At 43.3% G+C, this 16,732-nt stretch overlaps 1 protein-coding gene across 15 annotated transcripts in view; it reads left to right on the top strand.

Annotated features, from left to right (window-relative positions):
• Nucleotides 1–16,732, top strand: part of ZMIZ1 (zinc finger MIZ-type containing 1) — a 345,842-nt gene that overhangs the window by 47,262 nt on the left and 281,848 nt on the right. For 14 of the 15 annotated variants that reach the window (XM_072039497.1, XM_038181594.2, XM_038181591.2 and 11 more), the window contains one exon: nt 2,007–2,117. The exons of the other annotated variant lie outside the window; for it this stretch is intronic. The gene's annotated coding sequence lies outside the window, so the exon portion shown is untranslated. Of the gene's footprint in view, nt 1–2,006; nt 2,118–16,732 lie in introns of those variants that run through there. 15 annotated transcript variants of the gene reach the window in all.

Genomic DNA, 16,732 nt, shown 5'->3' with positions numbered 1-16,732 from the left:
AAAAAGGGGTAAATGATGCATTAGACTTCGGGATGCAAAATGAGAGGGTGTTTGTGGGGGTATAACATATAGTGACCTGTTCACTGAGCTGCTCAGCAGGTACAGCGTAGCAGGTTGCCTCGGGACAGCTGTGTGTTAGCAGCAACTCGCTGAAGGTCACTCCTTGCCATGTCTCTGCGCAGAGGGCTGTAGTAACATGTCCCCCTATTTTTTTTTGTTTTTTATAAGAAGTGTAAGAGTATGAGTACTCCCTGTGTTGGCTTAAGTTGCTTTGCATCCATTAGCACAAAGGGGACTGGAGTCTGACGGCAGGTGGGAATGCCAAGGGGACGTAGGACACCAGGCAAGTGGAATAAACCAGTGTGGGAAGGAAGGTCCGCCTGCAGGGAACAGGCTGGGGAGGCAGAGCCTTGAACAGGTCGACTTTGTCTCGGATTCTCTTCTTCTGCATAGTCAGATATTGCATGACCTATTTATGGTGAGTGGAACAAGGTAGAGGAGGTTTGGAGTCACTAATCTTGTTCTTTCTCTCCTTAGTGCATGTTTTCCCTTTTTTTGTGATCCTTATTTAGTTTTTCATTGCTTATTTACACTGCCACTGTTACTTCATGAATTCTTTAAATCATTGCCTATCTAGAGGGGAATCTGGACAGAATTAGTCTTGTAGCTTTAAGCCTTGCTGACAGGAGGAGAGAAGAGCAGAGCTTTTGTCCTCGAGAGAAATGCAGGAACTGTGGCCATTTGGAATCGGACAGACGTGGTCGGCCTGGAGGGAGATGTTTTTATAGAAGTGCTGCCTGGTCTGCTGTTCTGTATCTGTTGGGACTCCTTGTACATACAGAATCTCTTCTGGGGGACTAGGATCCCCTTTGCCATTCTGCACTCTTGGCAGGCAGGATAAGTGTCTTTTGTGTGTGTGTGATGAAGGTGTGTGCAGAAGTCTATTGTGGGCTTCTTTTCATATTTTGAAGTCTTGCATTTGGATTTTCCGTGGGACAGAAAAAGGGCAGTGCTTTGTGCGTGAATCTGAGCTAACAAAATGTGATGGAGAACAGACTGGATGTGTTTCCCTGTGCTCGTTCCCCACAGAGAACCTTGAGTGGATTGCCATTTCCTCAAATATGTTAATGGCTTGCATGCACCCTTCAAACTAATTTTCCACTTGATTTTCCTGCCTTTCATCAGAAGCAGGTACTGGAGGTAGGGAGGGGCCCATTAAATCTGGATGTCTGTAAGTTTCCTTAAATTCCTGGTCAGAATGGGGCAAAGAGAGAGGCTGAGGTGAGGCATTATGGTTTTATGGCAGTGAAGCAGGAGAAAAAATGACTTCTAAATGGCATTTTTATTCACAAGAATGCTTTTTGGTTCCCTTTCCCTTCATTCTGGTATTTCATTTTTTCTCCTATTTATTGAAAGATTCAATGGAGCTGGAGTAAGTTGTCTAAAGAAAATAGGTTGTTTTAAGAAGAAGAATAGTTACATCAAGCAAAAGAAATAGAAGTTATGACTGGTTGCACATGCCTCATAATTCTAGACATGATTCTTGCAGTATGTAAGCACTTGAATGTCAGTATATCCCTATATATATGTTCAGGATATGAGTTGGAATTTGCCTTTTGCCAACTATTTTGGTAGTAAAAACGGTTCATTTAACTTACCACAGAAGTGGGTGTGAGTGTGGCTGAAACGTGTTTACTTCTCTGTTCTTTACTAGTGAATGCTCAAGAATATTTTTGGTTGGGACTTCATACCATCCTGATTATGGGACTTTATCCCAACCTGGGGTGAATCCATCTTTATTTTTCTTAGCAGTAGGTGACTCAGCCTTCATATTCCTTACTTGAGTTGATAAGAGACAGAACAGCTTGAGCTGATGTTTTGGGGCTGGGGAAGGAGAGGCACATTAGCTCATTGAAGTAGTTGTTGTATTCTGCAGCGTCTTAAAAAGAACACAACTAATGCTTATCAACAGATACTTACTTTTTCTGTTTTGTTTTCTCCTTTAGGAAATACTGTTGTGCTGAGGAAGAAAACAACTCCAACCCCCACCTCCCCCTTTCCTTGCCTGATTTAGAAGCTCCAGGAATGTGCTAATTGGCGGCGGCCTCTTCAAAAAGGTAAGAGGCAATTGTTATTTGCTCTCTGAGGTGTCTTGCCTGCTCGGTTCCTCTTGGAAAGAAGGGTGATCTTAGAAGAGGCTTGTCTACATGGAGTTTAGACAAGTCTCCTGGCTAACATGGGTTGCTCTTCCCTTGCCTTTAATAGTCTGAAGCAAGCAAAAGATTTGTGCACTTGGTGCTTCGCTTCTATGTGCAGGATGTGGTCCCTCATGAAAAACTGGAAGATGAGGTAGATTTTTAAATACTTGTGGGGAAAAAATAATAATATAGCTCTTGTACTGTGGACTGATTAACTATGTCTTTGAATATTAGCTTAGATGAGAAGATACTGCAATTTAAAGAAGCCAAGTTGAAAAATACAATCTCATTAAGTTTTTCTTATTTTTTAACCTGGTTGTCTTCTCTGGGGTCTTCAGTGGTTTCATGGCTGCTTGTACCACTGATAGATAAGATATGAATGAGCTGGAACACCAGCTCCATATCTGAATGGTGTTTTGTGAAGAGTTGAGGACAGACAGTAATTCTCTGCCTCTCCAGATTTAAAGTTTTGGGCAGAAGTGCAAAATACCGTGGGTGAGAATTCAAATGAAGTACCTTTTTTGTAATATCTTCAAGCAATTACATTTTGTAGTTACATATTATGATGCAATCCATGTCAGTCTTTCCATTTCCAGACATAAAATTTGCAAGGGTATATGCGTGCTGTGATTCATAGAGCATAATGGGATGCTTGAGTAGACTGAAGTAAGCTTCTGGACAAATTGCATGTATATTTCAATACTGAAACTGAATGTTGAGATTTGTATTTCTTTAGGAACTAACTGCACTGCATTGAGATGCCATTCTGACCCTGTGATCAAGGCAAATGCTTCTTGTAATGGAGGCAGTGTCTTCTGTTTAGACCTCAGCCTTTGCAGTTCAGTTTAATGTCTTAACCTAGCACTGAGAAGGAGTTTATGTGAGCTTGCTAGGTTCTGAATTTGAGAGGCCAATGCATGATGTATGTTTTTCTTCTAGATTTGCTCTGTGGTGCTAACCTTTGTGAAGGGTTTGGGGAGACATTGCAATGCAATAATGTCTTAAATTGCACCAGTGAGATTTGTCAGAGTTCATTTGTCAGACCCCTCAGACTGACTAAGTACACTAACTTATCAAGGATAAGCTGCAGACAGGTAATGTGCCTTGGGATGTTCTTTCTCATTCTCCATCTCATTCGTGATGGTGCAGAGGCAAGCGAAGTCTTTATTGAACGGCTGCTACCAGCTGCCTGGCTACCTTCTGCAATAAAGCTAATGACCTAATGGGCAAATGTTTCTTTGAGACCTTCAGTGGAAATGGAGACAAGGAGAAACATACAGACCAGCTAAAGGGTTCTCGAGGAGTTTGCAATTTCCCCAGGGCCCTGTCTATGTAATTACCTGTCTATCGCTTTGTCTCCTATCTTTTAATGCAGGAGGAGTGTCAGACTGCAGGCTGCTAATCTTTGTTACTATGGAAAGGCTGCTTACACTCCTCTTCTTGCACTTCAGAAATGGCAATCGCTGGTCCCCAGCTGGTTCTCTGAATTTAACTTAAAAATGGATGATAGCTTTTCTCCTTGGTGCCAGACTAAATAATGCAGCCGACTGCGCTGTTGCAGGCAGGCATTGCCTCCGCCACTGACACTGCGGTGTGTTGGGAGGAGGAGCCCACAAAAGCTGCCTTGTAGCTGTTGGACCCGTTTTCCCCCAGACAAGTCAAGGGCTCTAAAATTCCTTTGAAACACAGAGTCTTGGGGCACACTGAGACGTGGGAGCCTTGGCTGAGCTGCAGGTGTGAAGGAAAGCTGTTGTTAAGATTCGTAGCTCCAGCTGAGTTTTTGTACGGTTTCTGAATGCCTTCGAACTCCCTGGCTTTGGGGCTGAGGCATGCAAGAACTCAGCAAGCTGTTTTGTGGGATTGTGGACATCAGCTATTGCTACTGCCTCCCACCAGCACACATCTCACACAGTGATTTACAGCAGAGGCAAGTTCTGGTGTTGGGCTGTGCACAACCCCTCAGTTGACCATTGGTCGTTTCTCTGTGTCTGAGACATGTTTGTTCCTCTTAGACAGCACTGGAAATTTGGAGGGGATTCCTTGCTTGCTGCTCTCCTCCTCCTTCCCCTGCATGTGCTTCCTGAGTTGCAGTGTCAGGCAGATCGTCCCTTCAAAGTTGGCATTTGGGAATGGCTCCAGCACAAACACCTCGTCTGTACGCATTCTTTCTGTGTTAGCGAGGAGAGGGAGGCAGTCCCTGTGATGGCCAGTAGTGGCCCTTTCCAGCTGCTGCAGCACCAGCTCACAAGCCCAGGAAATTTGTTTAAGTCCTTTTGCCATACCTTTGTAAAATGCCCTTAAACTGTCTTCAAATGCATGGTATTTAAGCAAGAGTCGGTATTACCAAATGCCATCGTGCAGTCTGTATTCCTTGGGGTGAAAAGCTTTGGGAGGAAGGGCTGGGCGTGATACTGAAATTTGAGAACCAAAGCTAAAGGAAATTCTTGCCCGTGTGTGAGACTAGAGCGGGGTCAGGAAAGGTGGGGGACGGGGAGGCCCCTGCCCTGGTTAGTGTTGAATGGGAACAGAAGGGAGGGCAGAGGCAGGGCATTGACGGGGCAGCAACAGATCAGGTTTTGCTAGTGGCCCGCAGCTTGTGGCATTTGCCACATTTAATGCTGAGCTTTCCTTCCCCATGTTTAACTATGTGCGCAAAGATTGTTTTTGATCATTTTTTGTTCCTTGAAAGAGCAGCCATATCTCCCTTCAGATGGTTTCAGAAATTGTGTTCATTATCCATGCATCTAGGATGATGATTTTGCACTGATTTTGAAAGATCTTCTGTTGTCGTCCCCCCCTGCCTTTTTTTGCTGTCATTTGTATTGACCTGAACCATCTCCAAGGGAAAGGTGATACTGCTGCCGGCTAGCATTTCAGGTGGGTGATACTGGATGTTAAGCAGTGTGCCTGTAATAAGTTACCTGTCAGTGGGAAACTTACCCTGTTTGTATTTCTCTTTTCATATATAAATCAAGGTCATAGCTCTTGAGCTATGCTCTTTGTAGAGCATTTCAACAAGGTATTTGTTTCAAGTCCTTTTTTTTCCTCTGAATCCTTTGAGAAGTTTTGGGTTAGGATTCAGTGACTGTACTCAGCAAAATGTAAATCCAGTAAGCGTCTATCAAAACTGTATCGCACCTTACAAGAGGTTTTTCCAGTCCTGCTCATAAAGCCTCCTAGTTTATATCTTGAAGTCTTTAAGTACTTAATTAAATAAAATTAACATTGAGTCTGTGCTATCTTGCTTTCTTGAAATTTCTGATTTATTTATTTATTTTTTTTTTACTTCACAGAAGTTACACGTTTAACTTTTTTTTTTCTGGTATGGGTAACGTTTAATCTTAAAAATCTTAGTTGAGAAGAAAAGCAATTTCCAGCAGTGTTTTTAGGGATGCTTGTATGTCTACCATGTGTTTAGTGAATTAAAATTCACAAAGCTGGATGCTTACTTTATACCTTCAATATGATAGTTTTACACATCCTAGACAGTTTTAAACACACCAAGTGGGGGAATTCAGAGCTGAAGTTGTTTTTTAAATCACTTCTTTCACATACAAGTTCAAGAAATGTTGAGAAATAAAGCAAAAGTCTGGCATGTATGGGCACAAGAAGCAGGGTTAAAACTGTAGTACGGGATATAATATTAAAGTTTTTTATCCTCTTAGTTCTCTGGGCCAGCCCTTAGCCGAGGGTAGCCTTCACAGGTCCCCTGAGGTGAACAGGGTAGCAAACGGGGTTGCAGGGGAGAGGTAGTGAAAAGACAGCACAAGGTTGCTGTAGGGCATCTGTGGGTGCCGAGGGCTTGAAGGTGTTGTCTTTTGTATGTTGTGGAGCTATGGCCGCCATCGGCTGAAACCCTGCAGTTCCTGAGTGTTAGCAGAGCAGCTCTGGCGCCCGCGGACCTCCTCCAGTTTCAGCGGTTACAGCCTGCCCTCGGTGCCATGGAGCTCAGTGTGCCCGGTGGTTGAGCTGTTAGAGGAGTACAGGCCTACACCAAATACACAGCTGTGAGTGCACACTGAGAGGCAAATGTTAGGTGGTGTGACGTGTCCCTGGCCCAGGGCCTGCCCTCCCCTGCCCGCCACCTGGCGCAGTGCAGGTCAGTCACAGCTCAGCTCCTCAGCGCCCACACAGCGGGCGTGCAGGGATGCTGCTGGAGGCCTGCTGTCTGCCCACCTGCACCCCCTGTGCGGCTGTGTGCCCGGAGCTCGGAGGTGGCTCCTTGTGCTCTCCAAAGCTTCGCAGGCTTGCAAAGAGGAGCTCCAGCTGGAAAGACTCTCAGTGAGTGCTGCAGAGCAGTGGGAGTACAACCCGGCAGTCTGCAGGATGAAGTTTTTGGAAAGAGCCTGTGGTGCTAATCCATAATTAGTGGCTGAGAGGAACAAAGTATAGCGCACGGATATTAGCGTAGGTGGCAGGTTTTGGTACGACTTTTGCTTACATTATGTGTTAGTCTCTCAATAAGAAAGCTGTTAGGCCAAATCGGATTTGAATGTTTTTGTTGAAGCTAGCAATGGAAAAAGACCTGGTTTGTTGCCTTGTTTGCTTACCGGTGATGACTGTTCCCTTCTGCTAGGGAACAACTAATCTGGCTGCATATTGCTCCATCCTTCAGCTGTGCAAAGATGCCTTGGTGTTCCTTAGGTACCTCAACAACTTGAGTGTTAAGAAAGATTTTAAGGGAGAAATTTTACTGGCTTGTTTTTTGCTATTAGTATTTCGAAGTGAACCTGAAATCCCAAAACAATGATTTCAAAACCACGTTTCCTTGTGTTTGTCTGCTCTCCGCCATCTGCGTGGTTTAAGGTGTAGAGAACATGGTGCTGCTGCCAGGGAGCTGGGAGGCCTGGGTGCTATTTAGAGCTCTGGTGGTGGTGATGGGATCATTGATCTTGCCTCATCCCCATGGGAAGACGTGCTAAAATCCTGGTGAATTAGCCCAAGTATTCCTGTACAGACCTGCCTTAGCCTCTTGTCAGATGTGAGACAGAAGTCTGTGGGAAGCCCTGTGTTTGTGAGGAAATTTTGTCTAGAAAATCCTGTACAGATTTGAACTGGCTGGGTAAATTTGTACTGGGAAGTGCTTTGTAACATGTGGTCTGAAACATTTTTGATCTGGTGCTGATGGCCTTAAAAGCCAGATGAACCACATCAGTGACTCATGGTCACTTACTACGCTGCCGTGTGATGTAAACCAGAGCTTCCTTTGGTGCCTTCCCACATACAGTGCTGTCTGGCTGGACTGTGAATTTCAGGCTTGTGCTTATACTCTACAGTTGATAACCTAAACATGCTCTTTTCTTGAAAGAGATCTTGTACATTTCTTGTATCTTAAATAAAAAGCTTCCAGTAATTTCAGTACTTTTCTACCTATGGTTTACCTTTGTGGAAAAGGAAATAGGACCTGTGTCTTGGGGTGACCAAAGAAATTTTATTTCCACGTTTCCTTACTTCCTTCTCCCCGCACCCCTTCCTCAAACTATGAGCTCATTATGATTTTAGGTCTAATGATCTTTCCATCTTTTCTGTGATCGTTATCGCAAAAGAAAGGATGCTTAACTTTTCAAGGGAGAGAAACTAAGGGAAGGTTTTTAGCTTCCCAAGCACCTTTTGGATATTTGTGACATTTGTAGAATCAATTGAACAGAGATGAAAACGAGGTATATGAAAAGAAGCACTGTTTGCCAGCAAAATGAGCAGCTATATTTCAGTCTTCAGATGCTTGGCTAAAGAACAGTAACATAAGCTTTTTTTGCTGCTAGAAATTGAGAATTTGGCTGTAATATGCAACTGTAAAATCTGTAGGCATATAGTGTAGCAGAAGCTGTCTTTATTCGTATACAGCACATGGTATTTGGCTTGGGAGAAAGTTCTTCGCTGTCGAAGAAAGTCGGGGTTCTGTGTGGAACTGGCTGCTGTTTGTGCTTCATATTTAAAACTGTGTTATTCCGGAAGGACAAACTAATCGAGAGTACTATTGGTACTATTTTCTTTTTTTTCCTTGTTCCCAGCAGCCGACTGTATTTACCTGTCTGTCTTCTTTCCACGCTGTTTATTTCCAAGCTTGTGATCATGATCATAGTGAGAAGTAGATGAAATTCATGTGTATATTCCAGCAGGGGAATGGAACCTTTCATGACTTCAGCCTGTGGGACCTTTCCCTCCTCACGTCCCTATAAAAGTATTTGTGATATGCTCAGAGCGGTCTTGGGGTGACAATCTGAATTACCTAATAAGATATTGTTGGTTTAGGAAGAATAGGGGATAAAAGGAAAGGGATGGCAGTATGCAAGTGGTGGTTCACCAGTGTCATGTTAATAGAATCCTCAAATCAAGTGCTCATTCACTTTAACCAGAGGTTAATTAATCAGAGTGAGCAGATAAAATGATAAGCTGCCTTTAATGAAGTGAAGCAGCTTTATTAGCAGTAAGCAAAATGCAAAATATTTGGTCTCTGGCACATGTGGCTTTCACGGGGGACTGTGGTTTGCCACCAGCTTCGTAGTGCAGTAGCCTCTTTCTCGCTGCACTCTGCGGGCTCCGCTGTCTGTGTGTTAGGCTGTGGCCAATTCAGAACGCAGGAGATCGAATCAAATGGGAAGCAGGTATAACATCTAAAAACAGAAAAAGAAGCGTTCCTCACAGATCGATCTTTATGCTAGAGACCATCATTTACCAACTTCCATACTTCATTTGTTGGTATTTTTCTTTGGAGAAAGCAGGCTTTACACACACAGCCAGCAAGCAAACAACCCCCCTGTGTGGGTTTGCAGGAGTGCTGCTGCTGGAAAGGAAGCAATATGATCCTGCCTGGGAACTGCTAGCATAGCCTGAAACCCGTCAGCAGTTACCTGCCAACTCGTGCTGTATGGACAGAAATGCACCAGGGAGGTGCTACCTGGGTCTTTAGGTGGAGGGCCACAGCCTGCCTGTCACTGGCTATTAAACTGAAGCAAATTTGCTTACTTTTGTTCAAACGATCTTCTGTCCTCAGCAGGGCATCTGTGCCGTTGTGCTGTTCCCTGGTGTCTCCCCCGAAAACCCGTAGAAGCCATCGGATGTGTGATGGTGTGCCTGGCAGAGCAGGGCTGTAATAGCAAATACCCACAGAGACCAAGATGAAGCAGATGAAAAAGAATGCACATTGATGAAGATGCAGGTCTCTGGAATGCTGAAATCATTTACTCTGGGCTAAGATAAATCGGTTTAAATCTCTGCATTTCAGCTTAAAATTAACTCCACTTATGACTAGATAAAAAGACTGTTTTTCAAGTACAACTCACAATAGCAGTTGGTTCATGCAAGTCACCTCACAGGTAACCCCCTTACGAATTAGTTATGTGGTAAGGTTACTGAATTTGTGTGATCTGGAGAAGTTCAGCTGTTAGGCTTAACATGACTTGATGATAGGATGCTAGCAAGTCAGTTGTCTGCCACCAAGCTCACCCTTCGCCAAGCCTGTCCCTAACACAGCCTGCTTCCCACTGCCATTTGGGTGTTAATTCCTCCACCCCAACAGCTCTCCCAGTCTTGCATGCTTAAGTTGAAAGGTTGAATCCATGAAACAGAGCATGTTGCTACAGAGGGTAACTCTTGAATGGCTGGTGAGAATGCTATGGGGAAAAGCTACTGAGATCCTTGAAAGCACACTGGCATTTTTTGTCTTTACTGTAAAGTGGCCTAGTACCCAGCTTGTGAAGGAAAAGCTACTGGTCTAGTGAGGTTGCAGTCACCAGCTGTGGTGATGCTATTGCTGTCCTCTGTAGCAACACAGCCAGCTACTCTACTTGCTGCAACTGCAGTGCAGCTGTTGTAGTGTGCCTTGAGGCCCTTTTAGGTTTTCTGCTTGGATTTTTCTTTCTAGTAACTGTATTGTGAATCTCAAAGCTTGAGAAGTGCAACTTTTGGATATGTAAAATCAAGCAAGAAATCTTGGACCTTGCCTTTATACTGAAAGTATGAAGTTAATCTAGCACCTTCTGAAAACCTTGTAAATATTTGACTGGCTATTTGGCAACACTGCTGAGCTGGTTGATTAATGCTTAATGTGAGAGTGTTCCTGAAGCTTGGGGCTGAGGCTCAGGGTGCGAGCAGCAGTTGCATGTGAAGACATCCCATCTATGCATCCTGTTGCCCATCCTCCAGGACTGCCACCCTGAGATATGCAGGCAGGAGGAAGGAGCTGGGTGACACAGCAGTGTCCGCTCTGGGCCAGGTCAGCTGAGCACATTTTGGCAACGGTGACATTGGTTTGAGCTGTCCTGGCTGACTTTCTCTGCCCTGATGCCTTTGGCTGTCCCAGCAACAGTGTGGTAAACCCCGACTTCCAAGTGATGGTGAGCATCTGAGGCTCTAATATTCTACAGAACATTTGGATACAGAAGATTTCTGCATGTATAGAAATGGCACCAGCAGGCAATTTTAAAGGAGTGGTCTCCGAGGAGGAGTAGCCTAGAGGTCAGTGACAAATCTGGACATGAGCATGTTAGAAATGTAAAAAATGGTAGCTTCTGATACCTGTCATAGCTTGATGATTTAACAGTACCCCTTCTTGTACTGCTGCAAATGTTTTGAATGAATGTTTTTCGGCATGGGAAAGTTAGCACACAGATTAAATACAAAAATGTTTGCGGCCTTATGAACAAGATGAATGAGAGTCTCCTTTGTTTTAAGTGAGCTAATCAGTGCGAGACAGCTTTTGTTGTTCTGATGTAAAGATTGCTTGTTCATAATGTTGTACCACCTCAGTCCTTCCAAGTGCCAGTACAAATGGGAGAGGAGCCTTTCAGAGGACCTCAGTGCCACAAAAGACCTGAAGCCTCATTCAAAAAGAAGTACTTTTTTTTTTTTTGCAACTGGCTACTGATGGTTTAGGTGAAATGACTGCTGTGCAGTAATTGTGTACAGTACTGCTGTCAGATGGAGATTCCCAGCGATCTGTTAGTCTGATTTAGCGACAAGCGTAGGATAATCCAGTACTGCAAAAAGTCACTGCCCCTCCTACTGTTCCTGAGATGGAAATGAGCAAAACCTCGATTATTGGAAAAATGACTTGTTCCATGACATTAAACTCCTGCCCATTCCATAACTGCATTTATTTACTTATATTCTTTTTTTAATCCATTTGATCATTTCTGGCAATAGCTTAATAGGTTCTAAGTATTTACCCAATGTAGACAGCTACATAGGCTTCAAAAATACAGCCACAGCCAATTTCCAAAGGAATTGCCTGCTGGTACTGGCATTGGTTAATTCAGAGAGACAGAAAAAAGAACACCTCATAGATGAAGGAGCAAAGCGTGCAAGCTGTCTCCAGATGAAATGCAGCGGATGATTGCTGTATCTGAAGGGTGTAGCTGGGAGTGGTGGTACCTAGTTGTGTGATGTTGCGCGGTTCCTTGGTGACTGCTGGAATGGTTCTGGCAGCTGGGATTCTCCTAGAGTCTTGATCTACACCTTACAGGGAAGACCATGTACATCTGTGGTTTGGACTAAAGTTTAAGTTACTTCCTGGTTGTACACAAGTCCCCAAATGCTTGATTTAAACGAAGCAAAAATAGTCGCACATGATGCTGGCAGAATCCACTCGCCAAACGGTAGCTACTTTATACTTTGTCGATAACTTAGTAGAAAGTGTCTTGTAATCTTCAGTAAGATTGTTTTGAATTAGTTGGATACCTGCCTAATAACAGATTTCCAAGAAGTTAGCCTGTGCATATGGTTAGTATTTCCAATACAAATTCATGACTGAAGTGCTACTGAAATAGCAGTGATGGTCAGCTGCGTTTTGTGGTTCATGTTGACTTTCTGAACCTGTTCCTCACATACAATGCAAATGATATTTTTAATGTACTAATTTGTTACTTTATATACTGATTTATAGAATGTAAGTGCCTGTCTTGTCAACAGACAATGTTTCTGTAGTAGGTACTTTCTGATGTCTGATACTTCCTGATAAATTTTGAAATTAAATATATTTTTTTGATTTAACAAAAATATCTTGAAAGTGTTTGAGAGTACACTTGTACTGCAAAAGGTGGGTTCTACCTCAGTTCCTAGTAATGAAATTTGTCTCCACTCTGGTGGGCTCCCTAGGGAAGGCTTCAGTACATTTCTCTCTATACTCCTAATCCAAACAAACCATAAAGGAAGACGATAAGGTCTGAGAAAATGGCATGTTGTCCTGATACGATGTGACCTGTGATCAGAGAATCTCTACCATAATTCCTACGCTTGCTTCATATGAGATCTGCTAGTGGGCAGACGTATCGGCGGGCTCTGTGGTACCCCCAGCTGACATACAGTACTTTAGGTCCTTTTATAACAGCGCACAACACTGGGAAATAATATAATTTCTTAAAACCTGTTATCAGACAGGGAACTGAAATGCAGACACTGGCTCTGGTAAAGGACTGCAGCTCACTGTTTTCAAGCACAGTCGAGCACTTGCTGCAAGTGTTTGGCAGATGTCATTGTGAAATGAAAGAGGCTGTTGGGCTGCTACAAATGTCAATCCTATATTTCTAGCTGAACATGCGGATGCACAGAAAAGCCAAGTTATTTCCCTGCAGTCCCCCAGCAAGCAAATGACATAGCTGGGAATAGAACTGAGATTTCCTGATGTCCGTTCCCCTGTATAATAACTAAACCGTGCTTTCTTCTTCATTGTAAACATGAATCAAGCCAAATGGCATGCGCAGTTAGCTTTATTCCAGCGAAGCTGAGGGGGGAAGGAGGAAGGGAATAGAGCCATGAGGGGGGGAGGGAAAGTCATTCAGGGACAACTGTACCTGCTGGAGGCACAGTTTAATGAAGAGCGAGGAGTGGAGGAAGCAGCCTGTGTTCCAGATGCATTGTTATCTGCAGAGTCCCCTATCCGGGAGAGCGCTGCAAAAGGTTTAATGCAAATCTGAGACCTCTGCCATTGTGCGAGACAGATTAGGGCTCATTTGCATTCTTTCTCCTGTAATAATTACCTAGCAAGGAGTTCCTGTTACCATTAGCTCCTTTCTGTTTGCCTGTGATAACACCATCAGCCATCTCTTCTCCATGGATTATGGACGCTGTGAGGAAGGGCAGTGGGCCAAAAAAGAAAAATTTGTTGGAGAGAGTAGTGGAAAAATGTGAATGCTGAAAAATTAAAATGCAGATAATTGTAGCAATAACCATCAAATGCAGCTGGAGAAACACTGTGAGATGAGGAGTAGAAGTCATTATCAATCCATAGTATTGATGAGTTAGTGTGGTTTCAAATAGCAGTTCAGTAAAGCCAACATGACTTTAACTGGCCTTTACCTATGGTGCTCGGAATTGGCTCAAATTCTTGTAAAATTAGCACAATTAGACATTAGTGTTATCAAAAAATGAACGTTAATAATCTAAAAATGATGTAGTGTACCAGAAATTCAGATCAAACTCAGCAAACAGTGCAGCTTTGGGTCCTGGATCTCAAGTAAGGCAGTTGGCCTGAATTAAAAAAATAAAAGCAGGTATTTGTTTTCCCAGTGTGATGGTTTAAGATGGGAGAAGTTGAATAGAAGAAAAAATGCAACTAAACTTGGAAGGCTGAGGGTGCTAAAATGAGCTATTACTATTACCACTGCACAGGTAGAACACAAAACGCATGCAGCTAGTGGTTTCGGTTCTGGCCTTTTACTCTTTCTCTTGGTTTTGTCCTCTGTATCCTTCCAGCAGAGCCAGTGGGGTCATTTGAGGAGAGGGGGGGAGCTCTGGGGTCCCCCCAGCCCTGGCCAGGCTCTGGTTCCTGGCTGTAGCCCCAGCTCCTAGAGCTGGGGCTGGAGCTGATGGCCCGTTTCAGGGCCATGTGAGTGACACCACACAAGGCCCTTTTTGGGTCAAGGTGGCACTAAGGCACTCAGGAAACAGGGGATGTACCCCATGTTCCACATGCGCTTTGGGAAGGGAGCAGCGTGGGCCCAGACCAGCCTCTGTTTTAGTACAACCCTATTATTTTGGTAGTGGTGGTGGTGTGGCTTTCAGGGTGATGGGGCAGGCAAGGAGGAAGCCAAGCTGAAACAGCCAGGCTGTAATCTGCAAGCAGCCATTTTAAGGCTATTTAAATGTGTAAGCTTATTTCTGATCTGGAACAGGCTGTCGAAATGAAGAGTTACATAGCTAGTGGGGTTTTTTGTATCTAAGTGATTTTTGGGGCCATGCTGCAGTGTTCACCTTGCCATCAAAGAGCAAGTGGCAGAGTGCCAGCAGTGCTGCGTGACAAGTCAGTCCCTGCTCCTCCGTGGGGAGTGGGCTGGGGTTGCGCAGGCTTGTGTTGGTGAGCTGCTGGGCACTTAGTGAATTACCAGCAAACCCCCCTTTGGTTCCTGTGGCTGGCACCGTTTCTGGCTGTTAAAGCTCCGTGAGGGTACTTGCCACAACTCTGAACAGGTTAGAGATCCTCGCGTATGTGAGCGTGCTTGGTGTGCAACTGAGATTTCTAGCATTTCCCCCTTGCTGTTGGACTTACATTTTACAAAGGTCCCTTTTTTTCCCCCCTCACCATCATGATAGGAGTACTTCGTTTTGTAGTGAGAAAACAAGGGATATAGTTATTTCTCTGTGAAATCCTAACCAGTTGAAATACGAAGTAGGAAGGTCCATTACATTATATGCAGTTACCCCACCTGTCTTCTGGCAGTGGGCTCTGTTGTGCTATGTTGGATAATGAAAGGATTATATTCGAGGGTGAACAAGGCTGACATTTTGTGTGTAAGACCTCTCCCACGTAGCAATGGACTGCAAATGGAGGCACAGGTCTGCAAACAAGTAACCAGCCTGGCCTTTTGTGAAATCACTTCTGCATGCTTGTTTTTTGTTTATTTGAGGATTTTCTTTAGCTGTGGCAGCAAGAAAAGAAATCTGGCAACACTTAAAATGTCAAGATATATGAACAGGGCTAAGCTGCATCTTCCACAGTATCGCTAGATATTTAGTGTTAACCAGAAGTCATATCACTATAAATGATTAGAGGAAATGACAGGGAACTGGAAATGTTGTTGACATATTTCTTAAGTCTGATTCCCTCCTTCTCCCCCCCCCTTTTTTTTGCTCACTATAATAATGATAAAGATCACAAACATGACAGGTACACAAACATAATGGGAAATGAAATGTTTTCGAAAAAAAAAAAAAAAAAGCTCGAAAGCACACGTTTCTTAAAGAAAACAGGTACTTGTGATTCTAAATCCAAACTGAAGGATACCTGTATGTTTTGTTTTAGAAGAAGCAGCTTAAGTCTTTTGTTCATCTTCAGACCTTTTGCTAGAAGGAAGAAATACAATTTGGTGCGTGGCCAGCTATGTATAAATCACGTGCAAGTTGTGCCGTCATTACATAGGAATAAAACTGCGATTGATATAATTGGAAAGGTCTAATGTATACAGTGTTCAGAGAAGGAGAGAGAAGTTTTCAAATGCTATCGCAGAAAATAAAGGTTATGTACAGCCAAATGTAAGGTAAAACATGCAATGTATTTTCCTATGTCAATAATTGGAGAGAGAATAACACTAAAAAAACCCACCTGACTACTCAAAAGATACTGCGAGATGATCTGTGAAGCTGTATATTTATGTAAATACAATTTGAAACTATTAAAAATTTATTTAAAGATAACATAGCTTCTTATGAGACTCATATTATTTCTGTGCATTATTTTACTCCATATGGTCCTCCTGTTCCTTAAGCAGCTTTAATAATTAATGTAGTACAGTCACCATATGTATTTTCAATCTTTTATTTTGATTCTGTAGCAGTGCATTCCAATTCATTTACATTCGAAGCAGCGATCTTTTTTTCTTTGGGTACGTTACTGATACTGAGGCTTCATAATCGTGGAGAAGTGCACAGAAATTAGATTTCAAATCCCTTTCCTTCCTTACAGTTGAACTTGGACTTCAGAGCCCTTTGTTAAAGATCCCTATAAAGGCACATGAATAGATACGGTTTTGTTGGAGAAAATGTCACCATATTCAGCTCACTCTCCTCTCAGATGAGAGAGGTGTCGAAAGCTTTTGCAGGGTTTGAGCTCAGAGGTGCCGGTGCTGGCATTGCTCATCCTCTGTAATTGGAGGCAGTGGCCAGTCACACCCAGCAGCAGGGAGGCGTTCGTTTGCTCAGGCTGCGTGCACCGACGTACACGAGCTGGTCTGAGTTGTTTGTCAGTACTTCTGCAGGTGAATGTGAATTTAAGCTTGCTTTTAAAATGTAAAAAATTTATGTTTTAATAAAATACATGTCATGTCCTTTACTCCTCAACAGAAGTTCAAATACCTGCTTGGGTGAAGGCTAACATTGCTGCATAGATAAGCCACTTTAAGATATGGACATCCCAACTTGGTAACATACTGTATATGAGCTGAACAGATTTACAAAAGAATAATAAAAAAGAAGGGGGGACTTATTTGTGCTGTGCACTGCATTAGCAAAAAATAAAAAAAAAAAAAGATCCGCAGATTTTCAGCTGTCCATCACACAAGCACATCAAAGGATCAGTTGTTTATTCTTTGGTATCTCTGGGT

This window comes from Anas platyrhynchos, chromosome 6 (assembly GCF_047663525.1).
Source record: "Anas platyrhynchos isolate ZD024472 breed Pekin duck chromosome 6, IASCAAS_PekinDuck_T2T, whole genome shotgun sequence".
Taxonomy (NCBI): Eukaryota; Metazoa; Chordata; class Aves; order Anseriformes; family Anatidae; genus Anas; species Anas platyrhynchos.
Note: the sequence above shows the minus strand (reverse complement) of the source record. Positions and strands in the feature narration are given on the sequence as shown.